This window comes from Canis lupus, chromosome 32 (assembly GCF_011100685.1).
Source record: "Canis lupus familiaris isolate Mischka breed German Shepherd chromosome 32, alternate assembly UU_Cfam_GSD_1.0, whole genome shotgun sequence".
Classification (NCBI taxonomy): Eukaryota; Metazoa; Chordata; class Mammalia; order Carnivora; family Canidae; genus Canis; species Canis lupus.
This window is the reverse complement of record NC_049253.1, coordinates 18636794-18651670: the sequence shown is the minus strand read 5'-3', so window position 1 is coordinate 18651670 and position 14877 is coordinate 18636794. Positions and strand designations below refer to the sequence as shown.

The following is a 14877-nucleotide window of genomic DNA, read 5'->3' as shown; positions in this document are numbered from 1 at the left end:
GGCGTGGCGTGCTCCCGCCTCCGGCCGCCTGGGGGCGGGGGCGTGCGCAGGGGCGGGGCGTGGGCGTGGCGTGCTCCTGGCGTGCTCCCGCCTCCGGCCGCCTGGGGGCGGGGCGTGCGTGGCCAGCCAGGGGCGCGAAGGGCGGGGCTTGAGCCTGACGCTGCCGGCGCGTCCGCGCATGCTCACGGGGTTTTGCCTCTGAAGCTGGAAGGTTTTCGCGAGGCGCGGTGGCGGCGGCTCCACCTGCTGGCTCCGTCCGCCTGGCGGCGAAACTTCTGTGTCTGGGAGCGGTTTTTTCCTCTTGTAACTTTAGCCCAGGCAGCGTAGGAAAGGCTTATGAAGGAGAGATATGGAAGGTGAGGAACTAGGAATTTCACTGGAAGCACGTGAGAAATGGAGAGGACTGTATGTACCGTCTTGTGCTCTTAATGCACGCTTCGTCCGCCTTGCAAGACCTAGCGCTTCGAAGAGCTCTCTACTGAGGAGAAACTGAGCTGTGAGAAGAGTGATAAAGGGGACACAAAGGAGGTACTTCTTGGGGAACTTCCCAGGCTCTATTACATTAAAAAATTTTTTTTTGGTATTTTTTTTATTGGAGTTCAATTTGCCAACATATAGCATAACACCCAGTGCTCATCCCATCAAGTGCCCCCCTCAGTGCCCGTCACCCAGTCACCCCCACCCCCCGCCCACCTCCCCTTCCACTGCCCCTAGTTCGTTTACCAGAGTTACGAGTCTCTCATGTTCTGTCTCCCTCTCTGATTTTTCCCACTCACTTTCTCTCCTTTCCCCTTTATTCCCTTTCACTATTTTTTATATTCCCCAAATGAATGAGAACATATAATGTTTGTCCTTCTCCGACTGACTTACTTCACTCAGCATAATACCCTCCAGTTCCATCCACGTTGAAGCAAATGGTGGGTATTTGTCATTTCTGATGGCTGAGTAATATTCCAATGTATACATAGACCACATCTTCTTTATCCATTCATCTTTTGATGGACACCGAGGCTCCTTCCACAGTTTGGCTATTGTGGACATTGCTGCATTGGGGTGCAGGTGTCCCGGCGATTCATTGCATCTGTATCTTTGGGATAAATCCCCAAGACTGCAATTGCTGGGTCGTAGGGCAGGTCTATTTTTAACTCTTTGAGGAACCTCCACACAGTTTTCCAGAGTGGCTGCACCAGTTCACATTCCCACCAACAGTGTAATAGGGTTCCCCTTTCTCCATATCCTCTCCAACATTTGTTGTTTCCTGCCTTGTTAATTTGCCCCATTCTCACTGGTGTGAGGTGGTATCTCATTGTGGTTTTGATTTGTATTTCCCTGATGGCAAGTGATGTGGAGCATTTTCTCATGTGCGTGTTGGCCATGTCTATGTCTTCCTCTGTGAGATTTCTCTTCATGTCTTTTGCCCATTTCACGATTGGATAGTTTGTTTCTTTGCTGTTCAGTTTAAAGTTCTTTATAGATCTTGGATACTAGCCCTTTATCTGATCTGTCATTTGCAAATATCTTCTCGCATTCTGTAGGTTGTCTTTTAGTTTTGTTGACTGTTTCTTTTGCTGTGCAGAAGGTTTTTATCTTGGTGAAGTCCCATTAGTTCATTTTTGCTCTTGTTTCCCTTGCTTTCATAGTTGCATCTTGCAAGAAGTTGCTGTGGCCAAGTTCAAAAAGGGTGTTGCCTCCTCTCCTCTAGGATTCTGATGGATTCTTGTCTCACATTTAGATCTTTCATCCATTTTGAGTTAATCTTTGTGTATGGTGTAAGAGAATGGTCTAGTTTCATTCTTCTGCATGTGGATGTCCAATTTTCCCAGCACCATTTATTGAAGAGACTGTCCTTTTTCCAGTGGATAGTCTTTCCCCAAGCTCTATTCCAGCTGCTCTGGAAGGGTGACTAGGGCTTATGGCAGTCTTAGATCTGTCAGAGAATTGAGATCACAGGGCAAATCAATGACGCCAGAATTGGAGAGCCAGGTGAATTCAGAGAATCACAACTTATTGGAGAGAAACCTACCTCTGGAGGAACCAATATTGGTATTGGAAAATATGAAGTGTAATTGATGAATTGCTGGAGGCTTATTGTGGATAAGTTTGAGAGTTAATTCCAGAGAGATCTAGTCATTGGGGGATCCTCACACTTTTGTAACTTCAGGGAATGTGCAGGGCTTGTCCTGTCAGCTATCAGAATTGAAACAGGGTCTTGGGCAAGTTGCTCAGTGGGAAGGATGAGAAGGAGGTTTTGTTTTGGCTTATTACTTGAACCTAATGGAAACGAAAACACAACAAAATTTGTGTCATATAGTGAAAGCAGTGCTTATAGGAAAATTTATAGCTTTGAATGTATGTATTGGAAAAGAAGGAAGATAAAAATCAATTTTCTTACATTTTCCATTAGGAAAGTAGAAGAAGAAGAACATATTAAGTCCAAAGTTAGAGAAGAAAAGAAATAATAAAACTTAGAGTAGAAATCAATGAAATTAAAAATGAATCAGTTGGGCAGCCCGGGTGGCTCAGCGGTTTAGCGCCACCTTCGGCCCAGGGCCTGATCCTGGAGACCCAGGATCAAGTCCTACATCGGGCTCCCTGTGTGTAGCCTGCCTGTGTCTCTGCCTCTCTGTGTGTCTTCATAAATAATTAAAAATCTTAAAAAAAAATTAATCAGTTGAGAAACTCAGCAAAATCAAAGGCTGGTTCTTTGAATAGATAATGAAATTGATAAACCTCTAGCCAGGCTAATTAAGAAAAAAGAGAGGGGTACAAATTACTAACATCAGAAGTGAAAAGGGAACATCACTACAGACATCATGGATCTCCAAAGAATAATAAAGTAATACTGTGAACAACTGTATGCCCACAGAATTGATAACCTATATCAAATGGACAATCCCTTAAAAGACACAATCTTTTTAAAACTCACAAAGAAAAAAAAATGGATTATTTGAATAGGCTTATATCTATTAAAGAAAATGAATCAGTAATTAATAACCTTCCAAAACAGAAAGCACTAGGCTCAGATGGGTTTACTGGTGAATTCTACCAACTGTTTAAGGGAAAAGATTATGCCAATTACCTATAATTTCTTCCAGAAGATAGAAGCAGAGGAAGATAGATATTTACTAATTAGTTCTATGATGTCAGCATTACCCTAATACCAATTTTAGGCAAAATCATTACAAGAGAAGAAGACTACAGCTCAACATCTCATAAACCTAGGTGCAAAATTCTCAACAAAATATTATCAATTTGGATCAAATTTATAAGAAGAGTTATATGGTATGACCAAGTGGGACTTATTTGATGTATGCAAGGCTGGTTCAACATTTGAAAATCAATTAGCATAATCTGTCATATCAACAGACTAAAGAAGAAAAGCCATGATAATATCAATAGATGGAGAAAAAAGCATCTGACAAAATCTAACACCCACTCATGACAAAAAGTCTCAGGAAACTAGGAATAGAAGAGAACTTTCTCAACTTGATAAAGAACATTTACAGCAAGTCTACAATTAGCAATATAATTAACGAAGAGAAACTATAAGCTTTTTCCCAAGACCAGGCACAAGGCAAGGATGTCCTCTCTCACGCTCATTTTCAATATCATACTGGAAGTTCTAGCTAATGCAATAAGACAAGAAAATAAAAAGTATAGTGATTGACAAGGAAGAAATAAAGCTATCTGTTCACAATTGACATCATTACCTATGTAGAAGTACTGAAAGAATCCACATAAAGCTCCTATATCTGATTGGTAATTATACCAAGTTTGTAGGGTGCAAGGTAATAGACAAAAGTCAATTACTTTCCTATATACCAGCAATCAACAAATGGAATTTGAAATTAAAAACACAAGGCTATTTATATTAGCTTGTGAAAAAAAAGAAACACTTAGGTACAAACCTAACAAAATATGTACAATATCTTTATGGGGAAAACTGCAAAACCCTGATGAAAGAAATCAAACAAGAACTAAGTAAATGAAGATATATTCCATGTCCATAGAAAGACTTGATATTGCCTATATGTCAGTTCTTCAACACAATCCCAGTCAAAATCCCAGCAAGTTATTTTGTTATCAACAAACTGACTAAAGTTTATATGGAGGGGCAAAATACCCAGAATAAATCAACCCAACATTGAAGAAGAAGAGCAAAGTCAGAGAATAACACTACCCAACTTCAGAGAATAACACTACCCAATAACACTACCCAACACTACCCAATTCTTACTATAAAGCTATAATAATTGAGACAGTGTGGTATCAGCAAAAAATAGACACATAGATCAATAGAACAGAATAGAGTCCACAAATGATCCATGTAAATGTAGTGAATGACTTTTGACAATATAGCAAAGAAAATATGCTATATACAATACAAGAAATAGTGTTTTAAAAAATGATGCCAGAACAGCTAGATATACACTGCAAAAAAACGAATCTAGATACAGACCTTCATCCTTCAGAGAAATTAACTCAAAATAGATCATAGACCTGAAGTACATGCAAAAATATAAAACTCCTAGAAGATAACGTAAGAGAAAATCTAGATGACCTTAGGTATGGCAATGATTTTTAAATATACCAACAGTATGACCCATAAAAGGAATAATTGATAAGCTGGACTTCATTAAATAAACTTGTCAGGAGAATGGGACAAACCACAGACTGGGAGAAAATATTTGCAAGGCATGTTTGGTAAAGGATGGTCTTCCAAAATATATAAAGAACTCTTAAAACTCAACAATAAGCTAACAACCCAATTTTTAAAAAGGCAAAATATTTGAGCAAATTCCTCATCAAAGAAGATGTATATATAGCAAGTGAGTATGAAAAAGTACTCAACATGTCATTAGGGAGTTGAAAATCAAGACAATAAGATACTACTACGCAACTCTTTGGTCAAAATCCAAAACAGAGTACCAAATGCAACAGGAACTCTCATTCCTAGTTGGTGGGGATGCAAAATGGTATGAACACTTTGGAAGACAGTTTGACAGTGAACATATTATTTCCATACTACCCAGCAATCATATTCCTTGATATTTACCCACATGAGTTGAAGCCTTATATTTGCACAAATTTTATAGCAGCTCTATTCATAATTGCCGAAACTTAGAAGCAACTGAATATCCTTTAGTAGGTGAATGGGTGAATAAACTGTGGTTCATCTTGACAGTGTAATATTGTCAAGTGCTGAAAAGGAATGAGTTATCAAGTCTGAAAAGACATGGAGGAATCTTAAATGCATATTACTAAATGAAAGAAGCCAATCTGAAAAAGCTACATACTGTGTAACTCCAACAATATAACATTCTGAAACAGACAAAGCCATGGACACAGTAAAAAAAAAAAAAAAAAAAAAAAAAATCAGTAGTTGCTAGAGGTTAGTGGGGAGGGAGGAATGAATAGGTGGAGTAGAGAAGATTTTTAAGGCAATGAAATTATGATACTGTAATGGTAGATGTCATTATACATTTGTCAAAATCCATAGAATGTACAACACCAAAAGTGAACCCTACATAGAGTGTGAACTTTGGGTGATAAATGATTTGTCAGTGTTTATAACTGTAGCAAATGTACCAGTATTGTGTGACATAGTGATAGTGGGGTAGGTGTGTCTGTGTGTGGTGGCAGCTGATATATGGGAACTGTGTTCAGTTTTGCTGTGAATCCTAAAACTTCTGAAAATAAAATATATATTTTTTTTAAAAAGACAGGAGTTACAAGTAGATGTGGAAGTCATATCTACTTTCTTTGAAAAGGAAAAATTGATACAAGATGAAATCAAAGGCCCTCAGTTTTATTAGGGAATTAGCTAGATTAGAAATAACCTTAACCAGATAGGAGATACAGGTGATGTTTTCCAAACACAGATCACAAAATGGGCATAGCAGCAAAAGATAGAAGTAATGGGGAACATCAACCTCCGGACATCATTTAGTTAAATTCTTGATCTATATTGCTCTCTGTTTCATCTAGCAGAAGAGAGTAAACAATGAGTTTACTGCTCACTTGTATTGGATTCTGACTTCCAAGAAAAAAGTTCAGTTTATTTTGAACTGAAAGACTCATTAGGTGAAAATGACCCATAATTTTAGGTTTTAGAACAGACAAGTGAGTGTACATAGTCAAACATTTAAAGGAGTGGAAGCATATTTCATAGAGCTTTGCTAGAAAAGTAAGTACTGAATAAAATGAAAGAAGAGTTAATGAAGCCATAAATATCTCTGCATTTTCAAAGGAACTGTCCCCCCCCCACCGCCCCCGCCCAGTTCTAGTTGGCATTGCTTGGGTACATACTCCAGTTGAGAGGCAGAGACAACCCTTGCTTTAGACCCTATGAATTGGAATAGGAAACTTCTGAATTGAAGGAATCCTTAGACGAGGGAACCAGAAGTGGCTAGTACTAATTCTGTTAAATCTAAGGTTCCAAAGCTACTCAACAAACCGTTTCTCTTGGGAAATACACATAAACATAGCATACAGAGAAGATGGATAACAAATCTGCAGCCACAGATCTGAATTATATTGTGCAATTTTTCCTGTTATTTTTCAATACCAATAAATCTCAGAATCGGGAGGCAGAGACTTCTCAGGTGGTTCTATGATCCCAAAGAAGTAAATTTTCTTTGTGTAATCATATATTATAAGTTATTCCTTATTGTAAGTAACCTGACCTTATCTTTTCCAGACAGGAACTTTGGAGACTCTGGAAAACCTGACAGGTTGGAGAAGTACAAGGTATAATTTCATGATTAAGGGTAATAGGAAATTAAAATGGGGCAGCCCGGGTAGCTCAGTGGTTTAGCGCCGCCTTCAGCCTAGGTAGTGATCCTGGAGCCCCAGGATTGAGTCCCACGTCAGGCTCCCTGCATGGAGCCTGCTTCTCCCTTTGCCTGTGTCTCTGCTTCTCTCTCTCTCTCTCTCTCTCTCTCTCTCTCATGAATAAATAAAATCTTTAAAAAAATTAAAATGGCACTTTTCATATTGTCTCAGTTTTGACTAAGAACTTCAAGGCTAAACAATATAGGTACCAAAATCACTCCCACATTCTAAGGCAAGGTACTACCCTATCTTATGTAGGACATGGTAAGACACAGTTTCTTCTGCCAGCATTAGTTCCTCTCTTGTTTCTGAGCTCTGTAAGGAAGGGCAAAGGATTCATGAGGAAGGGCAGAAATAATTGCAAGGCAGGATTTCTTTGGGAAGCATTGCCAGTGTTCTATATATGCCCTTCCCACCTGGTGAGAGTGATGGAAGCACTTCTTTCTCATGTGAAGCCAAGAGAAGAAAACCACTCAAAAAACTTGAAATATGTTCTCTGGAAGCTGAAAGACTCAAGATCTGGTATCTGAAATAATAAAACACACTAGGCTAGAGACTGGCTAGAGCAGTCTGTTTGGTGGCAGAATGAAGTAGAGCAGAGCTTAGTGGAGTCGGATACTCAGGTTTTTTTTCCCATGGACCACATGTGGATCCTGCAAAAGGATATAGTTGTAGACGATCTTAAAAGAAACTTCACCAGTGAGATACACCTGGTGAAGGTAGGTGACCCTGGTGGGAGTCAAAGGCTGAAGGCAGAATCTTGGTTGGCTGGTTGTGGAAAGAATCCAACTTATAAAGGAATGGTAGATAGGAGATCCCCAGTAAGGTGGAGGGTTCTTTGTCAAACCCACAGAAATTCTCTTCTCAAGAAGGAATCCAGTATCTAAAAGGTGCTACACCACAGAGTATCAATATCAGATTGCAGATGAGATGAGCACTGGGTGTTATACTATATGTTGGCAAGTTGAAATTAAATAAAATATTTTTTAAAATGGAAAAAAATATGATTGCATCAGTAGTTATCAGTGGTCATGTAGAGTACAGATCCTTTACCTCTTTGGTTAGATTTATTCCTAGGTATCTTCTGGTTTTTGGTGGAATTATAAATGAGATCAATTCTTAATTTCTTTTTCTTCTGTTTCATTATTATCATATAGAAATGCAACTGATTTCTGTTGTGTTGATATTATATTTTGCCACGTTGCTGAATTCCTGGATGAATTCTATCAATTTTGGAGTTTTGTGTTTTCCCCATGAAGTATCATGCCATCCGTGAAGAATGAGGGTTTGACTACGTCTTTGCCAATTTGAATGCCTTTATTTATTTATTTATTTATTTATTTATTTATTTATTTATTTATTTATTTATTTTTCTGTTGTCTGATTGCTGAAGCTAGGGCTTCTAGTATTATCATATGGTTTCACTTGTATGTGGAGTATAAGAAATAACTTAGAGGATCATAGAGGAAGGGAAGGAAAGCAAAAGGGAAGAAATCAGAGAGGGAGACAAACCATGAGAGACTCTTAATTATAGGAAACAAACTGAGGGTTGCTGGAGGGGAGGTGGGTAGGGGATGGTATAACTGGGTGATTGGGATTAAGGAGGCCACGTGATGTGATGAGCACTGGGTGTTATATACAACTGATGAATTACTGAACTCTATATCTGAAACTAGTGATATACTATATGTTGGCTAATTGAATTTAAATAAAAAAAAAAGAAAAAGTGCTGGACAGTTTAATGAAAGAGAATGGTAACTTCTGGTTGTTCTGTGATGTCAGGGATGTGGTTTAGTTGCTCAGGTTTGTTTTTCCCATCATGGTTGTAAGATGGCTGCTTCAGTTCCAGCCTGTCATGTCCTTACAGGACAACACTCAAAGGTAGGAAAGAAAAGATCTTCCTTTTAGCTCTCCTTTTTTTTAAATCAAGGGAGAAATTATTCCCCAAAACCCTCTAATAGACTTCCTTTTATGTCTCACAGAACAGAGTCATATATCTATCCTAACTTAGTCACTAGCAAAGGAGAATGGGATTAGTTTAACTCTTGGGGCTGAAGGAGACTCCCACCTTCCCTGAGTTCATTATTGCCTGTTTCTTGAATGACATTGAGGTTCTTTTTGTAATAGAGAAGTGAGGAATGGCTAATGAGTCAGCAGCCAGTGTGGACAACACCATCTTTGGGCAGCTCTCACCTGTGATAGTGTGACCTAAAATCTGCCAGCTTTGAGTGGAACCTAGAGCAAGAGAAGTTCAGCTGGTCTAGACTGTTATGAGAACAACGTTGATGCTTTCCTTTATGGACTGACTGTTTTTTAAGTGTCTATGGCAAGATGTTGTATGGAGCCTATACAGGCTCAAGTAGTAGAACTATATGGAGAACCTAGAGTTTTAGAGCAAAGAAATGCTCTCCTTAGTCCTGCTTATGATTGAAAATGTCTAACTGTGACATGCTGGGTGATCATGCTATTTGAGTTTCTCACCATGAACTAGGTGTTATTGGATCTACAGAATTATAAGCCTGCACATGCCCCAGGAGGATGGCATTATCAAGTGGAGTTATGTATATAGGACTGTATCCATACAGATCCTGAAGGCCCAGTAAATTGCCTGAGCAAATGAGTTTGTTCCACTGTTGCTTCCACTCCTATATGGTTATAGAGGAGGAAGAGAATCTCAGCTTGGTTTACAATGCCCTGCACAAAATTTAGGCAGTTGGTAGAGGTAAATTTGGGAAATCTTACAGAGATACAGAACTTTAAGAGTTAATGTATATCTCTCTTTAAATTTTTTTTAAAAGATTGTATTTATTTAATTGAGAGAGAGAGCAAGAGAGCATGAGTGGGAGGAGGGGTAGATAGAGTGGGAAAAGCAGATGCTCCACTGAGCAGGGAGCCCAATGTAGGGCTTGATCACAGGACCCTGGAATGACGTAAGCTGAAGGCAGATGCTTAACTGACTGAACCACTTGGGTGCCCCTATGTATATCTCTTTGAGTCTTCTTTGACAAGAATGAAATGGCCTGAGAAAAGAATCTACATTGATTATTAGGCAGTAATTAGTGATTTGGTCAGATAGTCAGGGACTTGAAGGAATGAGGTTATAAGATTGGTAATAAGAAAATCTGATGAAGAGATAGGTGGCTGGAACTTTTATACTACATGAGCATGGTATGTGAGAAAATTTGTGTTCCATGTGAATCTCACCAAAAGGTCTGATTTTGGAAGAGATTGTTAATTACCAGGTGAAGAAGGTGACCCAGCCTGGGGATATGGTTTAGCAAATCCCCCAAGTGTTTGCTTAGTGGGCTTATACGTGTAGTGCCCATAGGCATGAGCATAGGTTCAACAGCATAAACATTCCTTATCAAGGGTGTTCTGGCTCTGCCACTTCTGAGTGCTCAGATTGATAGCAAGGTCTAACAACCCTGGATCCCCAATATGATATAATATCTAAGCCATTCTGTCACAGATTGTTTACATTGGATTCCCTTCATCATGCAAGGGGGCAGAAATTTGTTCTCACTGGGATCTATCCTTATTCCAAATGTAGAATTTTTTCCTTATTATATACTTGTATCATCATCCATGGATTTATTAATATAAATGAAACATGGATTCAGACTATCAGATTAAAAAAGGAAATATAGCAAAGACATACACTTTTAGTTCCTACATTATTTTGAAAATTTTTTTTTTTTTTTTTTTTTTTGTGGTCTGCCGTGGTCTTTATTATCGCTTCAGCATCTTACTCTAACCCAAAGCCTCACACACGAGGCAGAAAAACCCACGCCCGCTCGCCCACCCCTTCCCCGACGCGCCTGCAGTCCTTCTAGCTCTAAAAGTGTCAGACGTTTTGGACTTTTGCCCTTGGCGGCGGTCAGCACCAGGCGCCCGGCTCTGCTGCCTGGGGGCAGCAAACAAGTGCAGTGCTGGCTCGTCCATCCTAAAGGCCTCCCCTCAGGGTCGTCTTGGCCACGCGGCGGCGAAGCAGCACCGCAGAGCCTCGAACTCCCGCGCACAGAGGTCCTTCGCCAGGCGGCCGGCCGCCCGGGGCCATGGACACCTGCACGCACCTGCCCTAGGCCGCGGCCTCGGCCCCGCACGCGCCCCCACACCGCTCGGTTCCAGGACACTAGCGGCTCCTCCCGGCACCCGTGGGCGCCGCCTATTTTGAAATAATTAATAATTCCACATTGTACCTGTGGAGGGAAAGGAAAGTGCTAAGGATTCTCTTTTAATTTGGCAGAAACATTTAAAGACTGCTTAGAAATACACAGGTATCAGTTACAATATTATTACCAGGTAAAAATCTTGGCTATAATGAGCAGAATTGCAGATTCCTCTTGGAGGTTATTTTCATGGAATAAGGCAACACTTTTTAAAGTCTTTAGAGTTTTACAAGACATTTTGGTTCAAATAGCACTAAATTAACTGAGAATGGATTTCTTTTAGAAAAAAACAGAAGACGTTCTAGTAATAGTTGTGAATATTCACACATGTTTTCATATTACTGAGAAGAACCAACAAATATTTTTGGAAACCTTTAAAAAATCTTTTTTCAGGGGCAGCCGGGATGGCTCAGTGGTTTAGCGCCGCCTTCAGCCCAGGGCATGATCCTGGAGACCCAGGATTGAGTCCCACATCTGGCTCCCTTCATGGAGCCTGCTTCTCCCTCTTCCTGTGTCTCTGCCTCTCTCTGTGTGTCTCTCATGAATAAATAAATAAAATCTTTAAAAAAAATATTTTTTCAGAGAAAATAAACTTTTTTTTGTAGCTAGGACTATTTTATTTTCTCTTATTTTGAAATAAATATTGAAATAGTTCAAACATAGAAAAGTATATAGAGTAGTATAATAGATAGGCATTTAGATTACCAGTGACACAGATTTAACCATGGGCAAATATTAACCAGAGAAAATAAACTGTATTTTTAAAAAATTGTTTTTCTTATTTTTAAAAAATATTTTATTTATTTATTCATGAGACACACACACAGAGAGAGAGAGAGAGAGAGAGAGGCACAGGCAGAGGGAGAAGCAAGCTCCATGCTGGGGACTCAATCCCAGGATTTCAGGATCATGCCCTGGGCCAAAGGCAGGCGCCAAACCGCTGAGCCACCCAGGGATCCTGAGAAAATAAACTTTAAAAAAATTTTAATTTCTGTATAGTTAACATGCCGTGTCATATGAGTTTCAAGTATACAATATAGTAATTCAACAGTTGCTTATATTACTCATTGCTCATCAAGGTAAGTGTACTCTTAATTCCCATCACTTATTTCACCCATTTCCCCCACCCACCTTCCCTCCGGTTTGTTTCCCATCTGTTTGTTCTCTATAGTTGAGAGTTGGGTTTTTGGTTTGTCTCTTTTGGAAATCTTTTTAATACCTTATCAAACCAGGTTTTTAAAGGTAGCTTATGATGCAGAATTTTATTTTATTTTTTACCTATCTGCACTAAGGGATATCTCTTTCATCTCTTTCTTAGACTCCTTTGGTTAATTATAAATGTTTTTATTTTTAAGGTCAGGTTCTGAAATTTTATTAGCTACATTGTAGGTAGACCTATAAAACAAGTTTTATTGGTAGAAAGGATAAAAAATGTTCTTTAATAGCAATAAAATTAAGAGGATATTGTTTTTCTTCTATATTTTAAAATGCCTACTTATGCTCATAATTTCCTTCTAAAAAGACCTTGAAACTTCAGAGAAGACAAATGGTCTATCTTTGGGTTAAAGTGATAGAATAAGAGCATTCCAGAAAGGAAATGTTTAAGAATTTTATACAGCTCAATATTTGTCAGTGATGGGGCAGGCTGACTAAAGAGTAAATATGGTCTACATTTAGTCTTTTATTCACACTTCACTTGCATGTGGAATATTGACTCTAAGTATACTTAGAGGTATTTAATTAGGAATAAAGAGGACATGGTGTTATAGGAGACCGGATTATTCTAGCTGTCTTCAGCTACCAGAGGGACTAAACTTTCTGATGCTCTGGAGAGCAAAACTAGGAAGGCAGACCTTAGTTTTAACCATATAAGGAAAAAATTGACCTATGAGGGGTTTAATCCAGGGTTGACTGATCACCCGTTAGGCATATTTTTAAAAGTGATTTATTTACTTAATTTGGAATTGGAAAATATCCCCTTTCCTTGACCTAAGTTTTTATTTTGAAAAATTTTGCAATTTTCGTATTTGAAAAACAGGACAATGGATACCTCTATGTTTTTCACTTAGGTATGTCAATTAATATTTTTTGTCACATTTACTTTCTCTTGCTCTCTCTCTCTCTCACACACACACACACACACACACACTACACATTTTTTTGATGATCCATTTGAAAGGAAGTTGCAAATCTCATGAAATTTACCCCCAAATTTTTCAGCAACTATCTCCTACTAGGGTCATTCTCCTACATGTTACCATCCATTCTTAAGATATGTTCAGTTTGAAGTTTCTGTGAACCTCTCATAAGCAAGTGAGAAAAGTAGTGTTTCTTTGCCCTGTAACACAGGATTTATTCGATGAAATTAATAAACTTTGCCCTGCCTACCTCATAGAGCACATTGCTTGGAGGCCCTGCTATCAGCAAGGCACTCAAAGAATGTGAAACATGGCCTTGCCCTCAAGAATTTATGGGCCAGTGAAAATTCTGGAGAATCACGTGGAATAATGCACATGAAAGTAGTTTCTAAAATGTCAACTATGATATATGTGAAAGTTGTTATTCTCTCCCTGAATCGTTTTTCAAGAAAATAGGGTCTAGTAGATGGGAAAAAGAATGTTTTAAACAAACACCAGAGGGCGCGGTAGTAGCATATAGAAAACAATGACCAGCTAGGATGCTCGAAGAGTGATTAAACTTTAAAACTGCATTTTTTTCTTGCCAGAAAAATATACTGTGATTGTGTTGCCTTCTACATTTAAGTATTATTCACCCTATTAACTGACATTCTTAAAGTTTTGTAATAATTTCAGACTGAAAAAGCATGAAAAAAAAATAGACCTGAATATTTTACTATGTTAGAGAATCAAAACCTTTAAAATTAATTTTTCTTCCCTTTGGAGGGGTCAAATTCGTTTTTTAAAAAAATTATTTATTTATTTATTTATTCATGAGAGACACATAGAGAGAGAGACAGAGACCTAGGCAGAAGGAAAAGCAGGCTCCTCGCGGGGAACCTGATGCAGGACTCATCCCAGGATCCTAGGATGGCACCCTGAGCCTAAAGCAGACGCTCAATGGCTGAACCATCCAGCCATCCCTGGAGGGGTCAAATTCCACTCCAGTTTTGTTTCAGTAACTTGGAATCCTAGAAATACTGATTTGTGTGTTGTCCCTAGTATTTTGAAAAGTAACACTTAAAATTGAAGAGCAAATTTGAGAGCCCTTAGGAGAAATAGATAACTGTCAGTAGCTTGCAGATTTATTTTTATGTCTTTAAAGTGCAATTTTTAGGGATTCCTGGGTGGCTCAGTCAGTTAAGTGTCTGACTCTTGATTTCATCTCAGGGCATGATTTTTAGGGTCCCGGGATTGAGCCCCACGTCAGGCTCTCCACTCAGTGGGGAGTCTTGTCTCCCTCTTCCTCTGCCCCCTCCCTGCCATACTTTGTCTCTGTCTGTCCAATAAATAAATAAATCTTGAAAAAAATAAAGTGCAATTTTTAAATGGAACTGTGCAGGCCGAGAAAATTAAGGCCATTCCACTTTAAGTTCAGCGTTAGCACAAGTACAGCCATCCCAGGCCCCTGTGAATAAGAGCTGAACTTTACCTTACTGCAGTTACAGAAAAAAAAAAAAAACAGTTTACAGTTTAATGCCCTAGAAAGCCCCATATTAGAATAAAAACAGAGCCCAAGCCAAGGGCAGGAAGCCCCTAATAGAATGAGAACAGAGCCCAAGCCAGTGGCAGGAAGCCCCATATTAGAATAAGAACAGAGCTTAATGCCCTTGAAGGCCCCATATCAAAATGTAAACAGAACTTGAGGAATTCCTCCACCCCTTCTGAAGGTCCCCTAGAGCAGCCCTTAAAACTAA

General features: G+C 39.1%; 1 long non-coding RNA gene across 1 annotated transcript in view; it reads left to right on the top strand.

Annotated features, from left to right (window-relative positions):
- Positions 1-187: 187 nt before the first annotated feature.
- Positions 188-14877, top strand: part of LOC111093612 — a 28589-nt gene continuing 13899 nt past the window's right edge. The window contains exons 1-2 of the long non-coding RNA XR_005382789.1: positions 188-528; positions 6701-6750. This is a non-coding gene — a long non-coding RNA (uncharacterized LOC111093612). The remainder of the gene's footprint in view (positions 529-6700; positions 6751-14877) is intronic.